Source organism: Gymnodraco acuticeps, unplaced genomic scaffold (assembly GCF_902827175.1).
Source record: "Gymnodraco acuticeps unplaced genomic scaffold, fGymAcu1.1, whole genome shotgun sequence".
Lineage (NCBI taxonomy): Eukaryota > Metazoa > Chordata > Actinopteri > Perciformes > Bathydraconidae > Gymnodraco > Gymnodraco acuticeps.
Genome location: NW_022990699.1, coordinates 369,641 through 387,696, shown reverse-complemented (window position 1 = coordinate 387,696; position 18,056 = coordinate 369,641). Strand labels below are relative to the sequence as shown.

General features: G+C 40.5%; 1 protein-coding gene across 2 annotated transcripts in view; it reads left to right on the top strand.

The window, feature by feature from the left end:
* The first annotated feature begins 648 nt into the window (after positions 1–648).
* Positions 649–18,056, top strand: part of mid2 (midline 2) — a 161,793-nt gene continuing 144,385 nt past the window's right edge. For both annotated transcript variants that reach the window (XM_034230964.1, XM_034230963.1), the window contains exon 1: positions 649–1,025. The gene's annotated coding sequence lies outside the window, so the exon portion shown is untranslated. The remainder of the gene's footprint in view (positions 1,026–18,056) is intronic.

Sequence of the window (18,056 nt, the reverse complement as noted above, 5' to 3'; positions counted from 1 at the left end):
ATATATATATTGCATTATTGCTAATACCTAATACCTATACCTAACAGTACACACAGACACATTCATCTACCAGGAATCAGCCATAAATGTATTCTACAATTATACTAACGTTGTTCTTTTTAAAACTCTAAACTCTTTGTATGTAGTTATATGAACTATGGCATGAAATACTCGTAGCTAAATAAGCAACTATCAAAGTTAAAGTTTGTTGAAAGAAAATATTTGTATATCAAACAATACAAATTGTGAATCTCTTGATTATTTTGTTTTTGATTTTAAGGTACTGTGGCTTTGTTTAGAGTTAAACATAAGAAAGACAGAAGAAGAAAGAGATAGCTTGGAGCACTGCTTAAGAACAAGGTAAGTAATCAGAATAAATCTACACCAAATAACACTTTATAGCCTAATAAATGTATTTAATGTTAGGGTCTATACAGTATTATCACAACCACTCAATCTAGCTGTGTTACATCTGAATATTGACTCTAGACAGGTGCATTTCCACGTAGAAATCTTGCCTTCTGTCCATCTGAAGATGAAAATGAGAGCGACACCGTCAGGCCACTGGGGATGGGAGAGATGGAGGAGGAGTGTGGGTGCACACAGCTAGAGTTTGTTGCACGGGCAGTGGAGCAGCGGTAACCGATCCCAGCTGCTGCCGTGGGGGGGATTAGAGCTATTTCAGTCCCCCTTGGGTTGATCACGTGTCCTTGGGGAGCGTTTAGATTTGGCACCACGTTCGGAGAAGGAGGAAGCGCACCGTTGCGCACATCCGAGTTGGACAGCAACATCTTAAACACGCGTTAATGGTCCGGCGGCGAATCAAGCAGATCAGTTTTGTTTAGGGGCGTAGTCCTAATCACTCCACGGTGGTGTCTGAAACAGCATAGCACAGACACAACGTGTGTGTGATCGATCTGTCTCTGACTCCTCAAAAACTTCTACGCTTTCCAACTGTGATCCGCGGCACATTGTTGCCCGCCACTGCTACAAGTCGACGTGCGGAGCTGTCACGGTGAACCAAGGTAGGCTGAGCTTCTTTCTTTTGGGTTTTTAGGGAACAGGCAGAGTAACGTGCAAACTGTTTACATAAAAACACTGTTAGTTGCTTAATGTGCAAGGCTGTTGAATGGATACGGGATTTGCAAAATGATTATCAATCATATCACTTGAACGAGAAGCTTGCACGTGCAGAAAGAGGCATAATGAAAACAATAAGTGTGGACTGGGAATTTGGAAAACAAGTGAGAGAGCAAAGGTGGTCTGCAATTCTCGTGTGTACTACGTCAGCATTACATCATGAACTTAATATTAATTAATTAGTATTTCAAAATGGCACACACATGCATGGTGAAAACTGAAGAGCCCCAAAACTACACTATAGGCATATTTAATTGTTGTATCTGGATAATGTTGCTGTAATGTTGCTTTCTTGTGTGATATCTATTTTGTTAAACTGTGCTCTATAAGTTTGAAGCTTGCTGAAAGTATGTTTATGTTTCCAGCAACCATAAGTCCAAACTTAGTGTAGTAGCATACTGAAAGATCATATAGGGACTGACCTGAACTTCTCCCAACCACGCCCCTGATGCCAGCCAGAGTCAGGCACAGTATAGTAGATAGTATTCTAGGTGAAACAAATTTGAAACAGCCATTATAGGCAATTGACCTTCAAAGTTATGAATGTGTTTTTGTTTTTCATTCTTCGTTTGAGAAACAGAATATCACTGCTACAGTGTATAGGTATACTGAGCGAGATACAATATAGAGTGAAGCACATCACCACAAACTCACAAATACAATCCAATAGTGTCCCTGAAAAGTCCCCATAGCCATATTGCATGATTTTGGAGCACTGGCAGTATGTCCGTATGGTTATTGTGGAGACAGAGCTTCAGGTGACAGGCACTGTGTGTCCAGAAAGCAGAGTGTAAAGTGTCAGCTCCACATCAATAATGCAGGTTGCCTAAACAACGAGAGCAAGAAAGTGGACTCCAGTGTTGTGCCCTGCCTGTCCCTTTCTCTAATTTTGCTATTCAACACTACTAAATAACAAATTACGTGTTAAAATAAATAGTTATTACCAAAAAAAACGAATTTAGTCCAGATGATCATGACACACATATGTTGCCCTCTAAAGTGTTAGATTATATAGAATGAGCAGTGTGTGTAATGCATTGAAACAGCTATTACACTTCTGGTAGTTCACATATTAAAGAAAATTATGTACATGTCTCCACTCTATCCCTTTCTCTTGTTCTCTTGTTAATGCATGATCACTGTGTTTAATGAGATAGGTCTCAGAGCATGCGGTCAAACCCTCTCAGAGACTGTGCTGCTATAGTTGGGTGAAGACAGCTGACACCCTCATTCATCATGCATCTACAGGGTGCTGCCTGCTCTCTCTGTCTATATCTCTCACCCCCCAGTTACACCCTCAGATGATAATTATTAAGACATTATAAAAATGACAAGAGCAGTGCCTTTTTCGAAGGGAAAGCCAGGTCATCAGCCACCTGCTCGGATGATTATAGCTGTGACAGAGAGTTGGCGTTCCGTGTTGATGTTGCAGGTGCAAAGATATCCAAGAATAAATGCAAACACCTACTGCACAGTGGCGTTCCTGGTGGACTCTGCAGCTTGAAGCACATTTACGTCTCTGCGAGCAGATTGGTGAAGTTTTGCCTCGAGCAAACAAAAGCCCCAAAAGAGGGCCACCAAATTATTTAAAGAAGGGACTGAGGACTTATGTCAATAGTGAACTGTGTTTTAAATGTATTTATATTTAGATATTTACCATACATAATTATAAGCATTAACAATTTGAGCTTAAATTGTGGATCCCACTTCCACTACGCCACATCAAAGCCACCATTAAATATGAAAATGTCACAGATGTAACTGACCCACATATAGTGAAGCCATGCATAATAAGTGCTCTTTTGATTAAAATATGTTAGCTTTGTAATAAAAGGAAAGTACTCCTATGCGTCCTTTTTAGATTGACTCTATTAAACACTGAGTAAGAGATCCTAACGTTGCAGTGCAGTTTTACTTGAAGTTAAATATATCTTAATCTCGGTTTTGTTGTGCTGCCTGTCAGAGCAGTTCATCTTTAAAATATATTGGTCACGTTCTTTGTTTTCTTAGGGATGTACATTTTAATCACATTATACTCACAGAACAGTTAGCCTGAAAGGACGCCCGTCACAGGGATGTTTTTATTCTGGGCTGTCTGTCAAGATCTGATGCCAGTTTGAGTCTGAAAGAGGCATTTATCTAAGAGCCAGCCTACTGGCTGTGCTTCCATGGAGAGCCTCTTGAAACAGCAGGGGGCTCGACATGTTGTTTCAGCTTTGCTAAAGTTGGTGGAAGGATAACACTCCAGCTTCCTGTGAAATGTGTTTGATGTGGTCTGCTTTGCTTTGTTTTGTTTACATATTTCCATGATTGCCACAAGTACCAACGGCACTGCATACACGATGTTTAGTAAGTTCATGGTAACTCCAAAAGTTGACTTTAACTTTAAATCATAAAGGAAACCATTCAAAAATCATCTTACTTCTCACTCACATTTTAACTGTCACCCTGTGAATATGCTCAGGTGTAAAAAAAAACAATGTTCTCCCCTATAAACATTAAGGTTGTATCTCTGTTGCAAAAAATTATTTTTCATTCTTTTGAAGAACTGATTTGAAACGTTACACAAAGTATCCTTTTGAACTTTTCAAGAGTACCTTCCCACATCATAATCCAACTCGACATCCATTTCAGACGAGATCAGATTTTGTAGATAATAAAAACTTCTCTTTCAAATACCAGTCTCTCACCATTTAGCTTTGGTCTATGAGACATTACATTTGTTTGCAAGAGCCACAAGTCGCTGATTAATGTCTCGTTAAATATGTTGCAGTCTACAAATACCCTGCTTGTTATTCAGCCTGCTGCATTGAACAGGGACCAAAAAAACCACCTAAAGCCACGTTTATTTCTTGATTTAACTGAACAAAAGGCAATGTCTTCAGGCTTCCTTCAACAGCACCATGCGTGCAATGTACATTCAGCCTACTTGCATCTGGGGACCCGGTGTGAGTGTGGGTGTGCGTCTGTGGACATGTTGATGATGTTTCTTATCTCAAAGATTGAAATTATGACAGTGTGACAGAATAACCTCGGGGTTCGCAGGATGCCACTGACACTCTTTTACATGCATCTCAGCTAGCAACATATCACAGGCTCTAGTTGGCATCACAGCGGTTTGCCTTGCCACTCATCGGGGGTTTAATATTCAATTATGAGGGTCATCTAGTTCAAGCTGCGTTGGATTGCCTGTAAAACAGCCCCGCTGATTGATGAGTCAGCATCTTAGCTCTATAGGCTCACAGTTTTCTCCTGAAGAAACGAGGCAGATGGCTTGTGGGGGTGTTTCACTGACGTGGCAAGAGTTTCTTGTAGTTTTGCCTTATAAGTAGTAGAAACAACAACAACAGCATTACAAACATGAATCAGTATTTAGTCAGATCAAACTCTAAGTATCTGATTCAAAGTGTATTTCTTTTTTGAATATCATTATGTATATGAGCATTATTTTTCTGAAATAATATACCTTATTTTTCTTGTTTTTCCCTTTCAAGTATAATGCATACAACTTCAATGCATGTATGTCTAGGTTTGATACAAAGTATCAGGGGTGAAGGTTAAAGTTGTTTTGTTTTCAAATGCCTGCAGAAGGATACAGTGACAGTGTCATCCCACTGCCTTTTAGTTTGAGTCTGTCAAACTGAGCTGTGTCCAGAGAAGTGTAGGTCTTACAGTGTAGTGCTGAAAATAACATGTAAAAGGAAAGAGAAGCTGAGAGTGAGACAGGCAGCACTTGGGGACAATGTCTGCCTCTCCTCTGTCCTCTCATGGCAGATAAGATATCCTGCAGTCAGGTATTTGGACCTTGCTGGTGGGCTGTTTCCCGGCTGAATGCTGGTCCAAGCTGTCGTTCAGATTAGCGCTATGAGCCTTTGCTGGGAGCGCACTCCTGTCCTCGGGGGGCACAGCCGTTAGACAGATTTGCAAATCCCCAAGCATGTACACAGCAGTGCACGCACACACATGTGCACGCACAACCCCCACCGAAGAATGGGGCAAGATCAACCCAGGTCATGGGAGACTCTTTTCAAATAAATTCCTCCTTCGGGAGACATTTATCTTCGAAAACACACACAGACTCACACACACATACACAGTCAGATATCCTGACCCGTCCTCTAAAGACTGACAGCAAAAACACTGACAATCGGTTGGCTTTTCAATGTTTATGGGTCACTGATTCTAACTGCTGTTGGCTGTGTGTTGCACTAGCCAATGTGCCAACTGCCATTAGATACATTAAAGCTCAATTTTAGTAATACATTGTTTTTGCTGTATTCATATTAAAAGTATGTCTGGAATACGGATCATTGTACTGTAGGGCTGTCTCTTCATGCAATCAACTAATCATTCAAATACATCCATTGTTGTTCTGCTCCTATGCCATTAAAATATACTTCCATATTTGTAGATCTAAGCATTTTATTATAGGATATCTCTAATCTATATTGGAATATTTTAGATGAAATTTAATTTATTCAGCATTTTATAATGCAATTTATAAATGGTAGTATACTGTTGGCAATAATGTAAAATGTCATATTGGCACCGTTCTTATTGTCTATGCATTCACAGAACCAGCTAAAGCAGTGGTTCTCAAATGGGGGTGCGCGGACCCCTAGGGGTACGTTGGAGTACTGCAGGGGGTACGTGAGATTTATTTTATGTTAATGAAAAAACATAATGAATGCATTTAAACAAACTACTAATAGTAGATTAACTACTTTATTCAAAGGTATACAGTAATTCTGGATAATAAAAATGGGAAAAATAAACAGGGCGATCTCTTTTCCTCTCCCTCTCCTGACAGCCCGTCAGTCTCGTGCAACTCGCTGAACCTGTAATAAGTGACCCGACAGTAAAGAATAAATATATTTATAACTAGTTTAGCTAGTTCAAGAGTAGATATACCAGCTAAGTGTGTTAGGTCTAACTCTTAGTGTATTTTGGTCTGCTTACCGGTTCGTCAGCAGCAGCTGATCTGATCTCTGATCTCTCTCTCGCGTCCGGTTATACTTCACTCGCATTTTTGTCCAAATCTATCAGATCTAGCTAGTTCTAGCTAATGATATGACTGCCTGCTTATCGAAGGACCTAAACAATAAGCGTTGCTTGGCAACGGCGTGTGGCCGCAAAGTATAGCGCAGCATTATGCATATGTTTATATGAGGGGTCAAAATCCCATGCTCATAAAATGCTCATATATTTGTTTCTCTTCATTCCCCACGCCCCAAAATAAATAAATATACCAATTTTAGGAAAAGTATCTAAGTAAGTTTGAGCAGTGTGGGTATTATATGAACAGAGTTACACATATTTCAAAACGCGAAGTGTAATAACTGCAGTTTGCCTCCCTGTCATCGAGAATGACAAAGATCCTCAGTGAAGCACAAGCCCATGTTTCTCACTACATTCTAAGTACAACTTATTAAAAAGATCAGTTCAATGCAACTAATGTCGTCTTAGTGTTATTGCATGATGTTAAAATTGGTTTGCCATGAATTTAGTGATAGATTGTAAACATTTGAAATGTAGCCTATCATTTACGTTTTTCTCAGTTACAATGTTGTTGTTTTAATAAATCAGACACTGATGGTGCAGCGCTGTACTGTACCTCTTTATATAGGCATTTTGTCCCTAACAAATTGTTTTTGCGCTGATCAGGGGGTACTTGGCGGAATATTTTTTTCAAAGGGGGTACATTATTGAATTTTTTTTGAGAACCACTGAGCTAAAAGGACACAAAAAAAAGACCCATGATATTATCGCCCATCTCCTCAGAGGCAGATTGCATGACCTAGTCGACATTTCCTGCATTAAGAGCAGGGAGGCTGAAGCTCTGTATGACACAGGCGCAAATGTGCTGATGAGTGATGCTGTGATCCTCAGCAGGGACCTGCTTAAAATATTTCTAAACTATCTTAATTATGTTTCGTTGTCAGAACAGCTAACATAAATACCCTGTTGCTTTTGGATATATGTAAATATAAACCTGCACCTGTTCATTGCTTTACCTAATGACAGGGTTTTCTAGGCAAATGGCCTTTCATAGCTTTAGATTGAAATGTTCCATAGTGAGTTGTTATTTTTCTTACGACAACGTACAGAACTGGAACAAATCTCTAACATAGCCTGGATTAAGAGCTATCCAATTTTTCCACCTACTCTTCTTTAGCTATTTTTTTTGAGAAATCATTACCTATATTATATGGCATGATGTAATAAAATGTATTTGTAACGGTAAGCCTGTTATTTCATCCTGCACCTGTAGAAGAAAAGCTATTTCTTCATTATGCTTGATCAGAGCAGTCCTTTCTTGTGCTGCTATGATGGCACCTGATGATCACATGCTGTATTAGTGCATTTCTGTACAGAGTGTAGCCGCTACAGTAGTTTGAGCGAGAGCTAAATGGAAGATGACAGCGAGGGTTGTCCTCTGTCACCACTTGTTCTACTTATTATCACAGCAGGGGAGGAGACAGTTCAACAGTGAAATCTCCTTTCCCTAATCCACTGTGATAAATTACCCCTAACCTCTCACTGTTTTATTGACCTCTGCTGCCAAACTGCAATGTAAGGATTTCCACATACATGCACGAGCATACAGACATCCCCTTTCCTGCTCCTCTCTCTTTCTCCCTCCCCTCCCCCTGCCTTTCCCAGTGTACTTCTCATTCTTATTCTGATTAATTTGACACACATAAACACACAGACTCCGCCCACAAACATGATCTCAATCTTTCATTTGTAGTTTTGGAATCATCTCTCTTGCAGGCCCTATCCATTCTCCACGCAATGCTGGCAGTTTACATCCAGATTATCTGTTTCATGTTCTCTGCTGTGTTGAAAGGAATGTTAATTATTGGGCTTATTGAGAGAAAAAATAATATGTCTCTCTCTAGCATACGGTGCTGAATTAGAAGGTCAAGTCGTTTTTTTCGAGTGACCCCGTGCTAATTGCTTAACCTCATAGTCAGCCAATTCAACTGCCGGAACAACTGACCGACCAAACATCTCCGTTTAACTGACACTTTGAGTCCACGGAGGCAGCTCTAATCAACGTGTCTTGTAAATGAATAATGTCCTCTGCACTCAGTCTTTACAGGATAACGTAGCCATAAGTAAGGTGATAAACTGGGCTGTTGTGTGCCATATAATTGCCATATGCTATCTGAACCTCTGTATAGTCTGCATTCCACATAATCATTATGCTTGCATGATTATAGTAGCATACATATATTTGGAGGGACTCTAATTTCAAATTTATTTTTCACCGCTTTGCTATTTCCCTCGTCATTTTGAGATGTGAAGATGCTTGTTTAGTAAATTTGTGTCTTCAACATCATAAATTGTAGCTCCTAAATTGTTACATATTTAGACTGAAGAATGATTTGCAGGACCAACTACAAGTCATGTTGTGCCTAATTATTGGTGTTCAGTGGAATATTACCACTAATAGACTTTGTATGGGTAGCAATTTTGCATGGCGTGACTTGTGCCAACAAAAATAGAACTTTTACTTTAAAAATAGAGGGCATGAGAAACTCCCTCCCTAAACCTGATGTGACATCTTTTAACAGTAATTGCCAGGCTAAACCTGAGACTGCTGAAAGCTTTAATGCTGAGCTCTAGGATCATATGATCAGGTCAGATACAGTAACTCCATAAAACTCAATTGTTTGTAGCCTTTATTTAACCAGGTGAAAGCCCCTTGAGATCAAAAGATCTCTTTTTCAAGGGTGACCTGCAATAAGACTGGGGCTGTAGTAATGAGATTATCACTTTTATTTTAAGAATCCACTGAACCTGTAAATGAAAGGGTTGACCTCCTTAATTTACAGTAAGGCAGTTATAAGTGTAGATTGGATAAAAAAAGTTTATTTTACAAAGTTGAATTGAAAACCTTTGATCTGTGTTTAAACTTTAATTGAATGTTATAAATCAAAGATGACAGCACTTTCTAAAAGAGTCTCTGGAGGATCTAGTGAACTCACAGGCCGTCCCATAAAACCGCTCAGGTCAGCTGTGATCATACAGGCTTTTAGCACTCCTACTCTTAGGACAAGCTCCAGCTTTCTGACCCTCCTCCACACTGGGTTTTTGTATGCACAATATAAAGACTCGTTCTGTTGCATCATTTTCAGATCCCATGGTAAAATTCTTCGACCGATGATAGAGGAAACTTATCCTCAGAAATCCCTAACAAAAGCAAACTTGCATAATCCACCCAGCCTAGGCATCCTGGGAAAATGTATGCAGCCCAAAACCTCATATCTACAACCCCCCTCCAAGCACTGCGGCCTGTGTGAGTACATAATCTCACCATTTACAAATTCACATCTGAGTTGAAAGACCAAAGTGAATTGGTTAAAGGCTCTTTTCCTTTTGATACTCTTTCATATTCATATAGATTTTACACATTCCTGTTCTTCTCATTTCCTGGAGGCCCGGAGATACAAAAGCTCCTTATCATTTCTCTAAAACATGTTGGAACTGAGTTTTTGTAACTGGATCAAGAAAATGTTTGTCCTTGGAAAGTTTTGATGACAGATTGTGTCAGCATCTGACACATCTGGGCTTATCAGATTGCCGCATGATTCTAGTCTGTGATGCTTATCTTGGTTGCATCCTTAGTTTCTGATAATATCAATTTAAATAGTAAGAAAATGAAAAAACAGATTAGTCATTCACTTTTAAGTTTGTATCTTTATGGTTTATTGCCAAGCAGCAAACTCTGGGGCAGAGCCGGGAGGCCAATAAGGAAGTGCCACAAACTGCAGTTCATCTATTGGCCGATAGGTGATGACTGCAGAAAGGATGCATTCCCATGTTAAAATGCCCAACTTTACAGCAGAAATAAACATGTTTCTACCCCTGGATGCAATACAAATTATTCGGGATATAGTTAGATTCCACCTTAATGATTATTAATTATAGTGAATTGTTTTATAACGCAACCCTTTTATTTATATTAGGTCTTAAAAGTTTTTGCATAAATTAGGGCTTGGTCACTTTGATGGACGTGCCTCACTGTCAGCTAACAGCAACTTGTCCACTCTGCTAGGCTACAACGTTAGCTAGTTGTAGTTACTGTACTTGACCCTTTAGCCGTGTTCGTGGTGATTGTGCCTTTTAGGGTATGTTGTTGCAAATACCAGACAATTAAAATGGTGTGCTGTGCGGTTGAATGTACTAACAGAACTTCCAAGAAGTCTAAAATGATAATATTATACATGTTAACCCCGTTAGCAGGTGTTTGTGTGCTTGTTAGCTTAGCTTGGTATATAGCTTATTAGCCAGCTAAGGACGTAACCCTTTACACATGCATATATATAAATATACAGTTTAGTTTATGATTCAGCCTTGGGTAAGACTTTTACAGTCTATGGCTATGATGCTAATAATGCTAAATGCTCCATAATGCTAAACGGGAGCACATGTTAAAAGGGGCCCCAATTATCCCAGTGGTGGCCGCCGGGACGCTAACGGAGCCGCAGGGGGCTAGTTCCGGCCTGCGGCTCCGTTAGCGTCCCGGCGGCGGAGTCCGCCGTTATAACTGGAGATCAAGGAATGCAGCGAAACGCGAACTTGGTTCGCCTGCAGCCCGCTGTAGTATTAGCCAGCGCCATATAGATAGAAGAGTTACGACAACGGAAGTCCAAAAACGGTTATCGTCACGTGGTTCATGTAGACGAGGATCGTTCCCCGGAAGTTCATGGCGGGCAATGTGAATGCATTGATAACAGGAGATAGAACTACGATTTTTGGTAATTATTAGTGAATAAAGGTTTCGATTTGCAATATTTATACAACAAATCGATATGTGTATGTATTTACATCAATATGTTTTAAAAAATAAAATAGAATTTGCTAATATTAAGTGATAATATTAGGATTAGTGTGAACAAGGAGTTTACATGTTTAGGCTAACATGCCTTGGTTTAAAGAGCCTGTTGCTATTTATAGCTTTTAATTCTTTAAAACCAATATTATCTTCTTAAACTTGTATGGTAGTCAAGGAGACATCACGTTCTAATGGTATTGATATATTTAGAGGGAGGGGATCTAAAGTAATGCTTTAAAATTCAGATTAGATTAATTCAGTGGTTCTCAAAGTGTGGGGCGCGCCCCCCCAGGGGGGCGCAGAGGCATGATAGGGGGGGTGCGAGAGACCAGAGGGAAAAATGGTTATAAAAAAAAAAAATCATATTTTGAAAAATGATTGATTGAAAATAATATGATACAGGTGGTTGTGTGGGTGTGTGTGGTGTTGTGTTGTGGTGTTGTGTGGTGTGTGTTGTGGGTGTGTGTGTTGGTGTGTGTGTGTGTGTTGTGTGTGGGTGGTGGTGTGTGTGTGTGTGTGTGTGGTGTGTGTAGTGTGTGTGTGTGTTGTGTGTGTGATCGTGTGTGTGCTGTGTGTGTGTGTGTGTGTGTGTGTGTGTGTGTGTGTGTGTGTGTGTGTGTGTGTGTGTGTGTGTGTGTGTGTGTGTGTGTGTGTGTGTGTGTGTGTGTGTGTGTGTGTGTGTGTGTGTGTGTGTGTGTGTGTGTGTGTGTGTGTGTGTGTGTGTGTGTGTGTGTGTGTGTGTGTGTGTGTGTGTGTGTGTGTGTGTGTGTGTGTGTGTGTCCATTTTGTGTGTGTGCTCGAGCGAGAGAGAGCACCGGTACCGGAGATTGTTGTTGTCAGCTTCCGGTGCTAGCGAGCTACGCTAACGGATATACAGTAAGGAGTTTTTTCAACAACAAAGTGGAGGAGAGTCCTCTCCTGTCAGACTGAGAGACTCAGTGAGCTAAAGGACTCTCATGCGGCTTTCACACCAGCGCTTTTCCCTTTCTAGCTCCGAGCTAGAGCTTTTCTGGTTCAGCTCCGGTTTCCCTTTTCTGCTCCCGCTCTGTTCACACCGCCCAGCACCCGACTGGTGCTGCCGCTGCTGCGTCATGACGTCATCGTTTACATCCCCGATTTGCTCCCCAACGGCATTACGGCGCTCACAACAACAACGGGGAACTGCGTCGGGTCGATGATCGTGTTGCTTTTAATCACACGAAGCCAGATTAAATTGAATAACGACTTCTCCAACCTTATACTTTGCTCCAGAGTGCCGTGGTTCATTGTTTATTAATGTGTTTCTGCAGCATTTACCGACCGCTGCTCTTCCACGGGAGTTTATTCTCCTCCGTTAGCTCCCGGTTAGCTCACACTGCTGCGGCCGCTCTAAAGTATTCACTGTCCGACTCACACAAGCAGCTGATACATATCCCCAGTTCCCCTTAGCCTAAGTGAATGTGTGTCAGTCTGAATTGACGCTGTTTGGTATCACAACGCTGTTATGAAAGTTTCTCTGGTATAAAATGGGTGATGTTAGCATAGCAACCGAAGCTAAACTGACTACTTGCTATTGCTATCCTATTGTGGCATACACCGTTTTCTACAGGCACATTTTACCGGCTTATTTTTATTATGTTTCTACTTGTGATAGTCGGACACGACAACCTGTGCAGCCCATGTATTGATTCCATCCGATAGCTGCTATAATACAAAACAAAACGTCTGCCTCTCTCCACAATGATCAATAACAATGAACGGATGGTCAAAGTAAGGTACAAATAAACAGAATCACACGAAGCCTGGTTAGTGTTGCCTGACTTTATAAAGTGTGTTTATAAGCACTACTGCTTGTAGGCAGGCATGACAGTCGACCCATGTTCAGGGGAGGAGGGTTTAGTTTCCTGCACGCCTCGACGTAAGAGAGACGTAAGCGACGCCACCTCTTAGCTCCGAAGCTCTTGCCTGAACAGGAAAAACCGGCGCTTTTCAGGCTCCAGCTCCGAGCCGGAGCTGAAAAAGCGCTGGTGTGAAAGGGGCATCAGTGTTATCTCTGTGGGTCTCAAACGTTTTGGTCACCATTAATGTAAACAATTATCTCCGAGGCACACGTTTATATGATCATTATAGTTATAAAAAAATAAGAGAATCAATTAAAAACAGCTATGAAATACTATATGACAGTAAAACAAGAATAAAGTTTAAAAGGGGAGTGATTTGTAAAATATCCATAAAGAAAAAGTAATTCTGTTTACAATTCTGTTTTCAAATGGGTGTTGAGAGATGTATCAATAGATCTCTTCATTTTGCTCTCAAAGTGCACCAGATTGATGCTTTCAACTTCAATATGCCGTGAGCTGTATATCGAGCCTTCATTGTAACAGTCGCGGGTACATTGTGTATATGCGTGGGGAGTGTTGCAGTAGGACATTCCACTGTAGCGACCGGTACATTAATGGGAAACCCTAAATGTTTGAGCACCCTCTATGAAACGTCAAGCTACCCCACAGCACCCCCAAAATAAATCTCTGGCGCCGGCACTGAGCCTGACTATTTGTGTTGGGGGGGCCCGACTTTTTTTTTTCTCCAAAGGGGGGGGCCTGACAGAAAAAGTTTGAGAACCACTGGATTAATTGCTACCATTTTCTTAAATTCATGGTAGTTTCAGTAATCCCATGGTAATTGAGGACACAAGTTATCTAAATGACTAATTTCATCTTTATGGCTTTCAGAAAGGACAGGAGACCGACAGGTGACTATCAAAGGACTAGCAGCAGCAGCAGCAGCACGATGATGATGATGATGTTAAATGTGTTGTTTTAGGAACATCCATTGCAAATACATGGAATTCAATAAACATTGAATAGCATATCATGCGGTTTGTCTGTGCCTTTTCCTCCGTGTTGTCCTGGTTTGCTGTGCTGCCTCCTAGTCGCCACCATGGTTTGCTGTGCTGCCTGGGGATGCTCAAATCGCTCCGAGAAAGGAGTACGAATGTATGGCTTCCCCACTGACAGAGAGCGGAGGAAAAAATGGCTGGCTCAAGTCAGCAGGAGCAATTTCACGACCAACAGCAAAAACATATGTGATGTAATTATATACAAACACTGCATTTGCACTTTTTCACAAAACGAAAACCATACCATTGGGAAAGCTTAATGTTTTGTTTAATACAAAAAACAGGGAAAGGCTTGAAAAACACAGAGTTGAGACTCAGGGTGCAGGGTGAGGGTCTCAGTGCAGGTATTCAGGCTCCATTGAATCCCCCTCTGGTTCTTGTGCTGAAAGAGGGAGTAACAGACAGGAGAAAGGGTTATACACACCTATATAGCACACCTATTGGATGGGAAATTGCCTTGGGGAGATAAGGTGTTTACTTATATAAAACACTAGTATTAAACTTACCTTGTGTTTTCACTCTCACTTAAGTCCCTCTCCCTTTGCCATCAATCCAAAATCAGCTGAGCTGCAACATTATACAGACAGGTAATAATCAACATAATCACAAGGACACAATATGGCTCTGCTAAAAACACTCACTCTTACACGCACCAAAGTTATATTTATCTAATATTTAACTCCCTCCACCCCCACATACAATCCCGTTTAGAAGCCCCTCTTCTCTAATTCAACAACGTTGAACCAAATAGACATTAAGAGAAAGGAATTTACAATTAAAAGGCTGTTCAACGTGTGTTGCTAACTTGCTTCGGTATCCTAGCTTAATCTGTTATCTGTAAACGTTCCCTACATCTACTAATTTAGGGATAATCCACTGACATCCTTTAATAAACATGTTAATTTGAATCAGATGTACTGATAATATCCACAATATAAATCTTTAAACTTCTTCTTACCTTTAAAAGTCCGTCACGAACGGTCTATTATGCTGCAACTCTATAGCTCTGCTAGCTTTGGCGCTAACTTCCGGGGAACGATTGAGAGGCTCCACGATCCGCCATTGCTGTAAAAAAGTGATCCATTGGAGTGAACGGAGATGACATAACTCTCAGTCTATATGGCGCTGGTATTAGCTAAGTAAAATTATGTTGAACAAGGCTTATTAAGCTGAACACGCCACAATTGTTCTGCTATGTATCGGTACTAATTGTATTTTATTAACGTGTGAATGACAAGCATTAAGAATAACAAAAAATGGCTAATTCTCTTGCAGATTGTCTCGTTTGATTATGAATGTAACGTTTATATAGTGGAACTACACTGTTTTATCAAAACCAAAGTGCCACGCAGTAACTTGGTAGGCCTATATGTATTTCATGTTAACTTTGCTTCTTAGCTTGTGCTAGCTCTGTTACTTCCAGCTCGGTGGCATTAGGTCCCGCCTCCGCCTTGTTGCCCTTATTTGGATCAGGCTGGAGCAGGCGGGAGTTAGACTCTGACGTCACTGTCGAGCCGTTAGTGGCCGACTCCGCCTACTAAGGGCTTCTCGGCAACTCTGCAGAATCCTATGGGTGACGTCACGGACACTACGTCCATTTATATATACAGTCTATGTTTATTGCACTTATTTTAAGTTGCGTTGGATAAAAGTGTCAGCTAAATTAAATCTACTTACTTGTGTAACCGGTGTGGTTAAGCGGTCTCTGCGTTATGTTGTTAATGGACGAGACCCGAGCCAGCGTAAAGTTGAGACGATCTCTGTTTAATTACTGACAACAGATAAAACGATCAGTTTTACATCAATTTCCCTCACAGTGACTCCTCTCATTTGGAACATTTTCAAAAAGGGAAGAGGAAACGTGAGGGACATAATATATAGGGGGAAAAGTCCTCACAACAATAAACTCCTGAGCACAGCGACCACACTTCAGAGGTTCCGCCCACTGGCCGACCTAGCCAGGTATTTAACATTCAACACAATGAAGAACACAGAATAAAATAATATAAAACACAGAATTTGTGTGATTATACAAAATTTAATTAAATAAACCCCACTGCATATTTACATCTTTTACACTTTGTTGCTTTTTGCTAACTTTGCTTTCAAACATAAAATAAAGTTTAAGAATAGATCTGCAATAAAAGATTATTTTCATTATTGATTAATACATTTATAGCCAGACTAATTGAATCCCTGAATCTGAAATTGATTCCTTGTATAGTAATGTCGTAAATTGTACGTACAATCGTACAAAAGCAGCAAAACCCAACTTTTGTGTAGCAAAATGGCCAGGTACTTTTGGCCATTTGTCTTGATGAATGAGTTAATGATAAAGCCATTATCAAATTATTTTCATCATCCAACTAACCACTAAGTGTACCTGACCACACAACCTATTATACTGTGCATTAGACCTTTTGTGAGATTGACAAATGGACAGCTGCAGCGCACAATACTTGAACGTTTCCCTGTATGAAATGCAGCTGTTTGTGGCATACATGTTTTTAACAAATCCTAAAAGGAGATACTTACTGTACTGGTTTATTTAGATATTTTCTGTTTTAGATTCATGCCGAGCCATTTTCCAGTTTCATCTGTGAGAAACCCAATCTGATTTTGTATTAGTTTTTTCTGTTATTAAGAGTGTTTTATCTATATGCATAACAAGCCATCAATTCTGCTGGACAGGGAGTCTCTTCAGAATGACAACGTTTGAAAGAGATCCAATCCAATCCAATCCATTTTATTTATATAGCACATTTAAAAACAACAGAGTTGAACAAAGTGCTGTACATCAACAACTGTATAAAAACATAGCATAAATACATAAAAACAGACAGGACATGAAACAAATGTAATACGAGACAATGAAACCAGATCAGAAGCCACCGACTGAAAAAACTCTCCTATATGACGTAAAAACAATACAAAACACTAGTAAGGTAAAAATAAATAAATAAAAACCACATTTTACAGCACAAGTGTCATCTGGTCTGTACAGTAAAAGCCAAGCAAAATAAGTGGGTTTTTAAGCGAGATTTAAAAACAGGCAGAGTTGGAGCAAGTCTAACCTGGAGGGGTAATTTGTTCCATAACTAAGATGTGGACAGCATATCGAGCCGGAGTTTCTCTTGTCGTTCCCAAGGGGTCCTTGATCTGCTCCCTTCAAATGGAGCCTGGCATACAGTATCTGGCCTGCCTCTGCTTTGTAAATTGGATCCTCACTGCTTTACATTATACTGCAGCCCAGAGGCTTGGTCTCTCTGTCCCTTCATTGAGTTCTGCTGGTATATTTCTCACACAATGATGAGGCTTCACTGTGAGCCTTTGTCTTCAAAGGCTTGTTCCCATCCATCGCCACTGGTCATGTATCTCTCTCTTGCCAAATTAGTTGAGAGGAAAGATACTGCATTTCTATCGTAAATATTAAGCTATTTTAGGCAAATGGTTAGCTTAGCATAAAGACTGAAAATGGGGAAACTGATAGCATGGCTTTGACAATTATTTACTGATGTTCCAGCTCTGAAGCTCAATTTATTAGTTAACTCTTGTTTGTTCCATACAACAAGGTACCTGTAAAAAGAGCAAGTTGCAGGTTTATGTTTCTTGGCTGGGAGCAGTAATTTCTTTCAAGCTTCTGAGGTGCAGGTGGATTTTATTATGTTTGGATAAGGCCATGCTTGCTGTGTCTCCCTGTTATTCATTCTGTATGCTTGGCTAATCTGGCAGTCTTTTCATATTAAGCTCCTTACACACCAAGCCGATTTTCGGCGTCGATATATGTCGATAGATGTCAAAGAAGAAATCACTCTGATTGGCTGTTCAGCTTAGCGAATCAGTGCATGAGAAGCAAAACGGAAGTGAGGGACCCAAACAAACTATTAAGAAGGCAAATCTGAGATTTCATTTAACTCCAGCTCTCGACACAGGTTCGGGAAAGCCCCACGAGCTTCTTGTTGTAAAGTGAAAATGGAACGCACACGCTATTTGTTGTTTGTTTATATCATGCAGTCTGTTCTTCTTCTTTCGGTGAATCACGCAGTCTGTCCTCCGGTTGTTGCCTCTTTTGAATGATGAATACACACTACCGCCGCCTGCTGGTAAGGAGAGTTATTGCCACTCACGCATGCGCAGTTCGTACGTGCAACTTGGCCGTCGGCTGAAGTCTTTGCGGTGTGTTCCAGTGCGAAA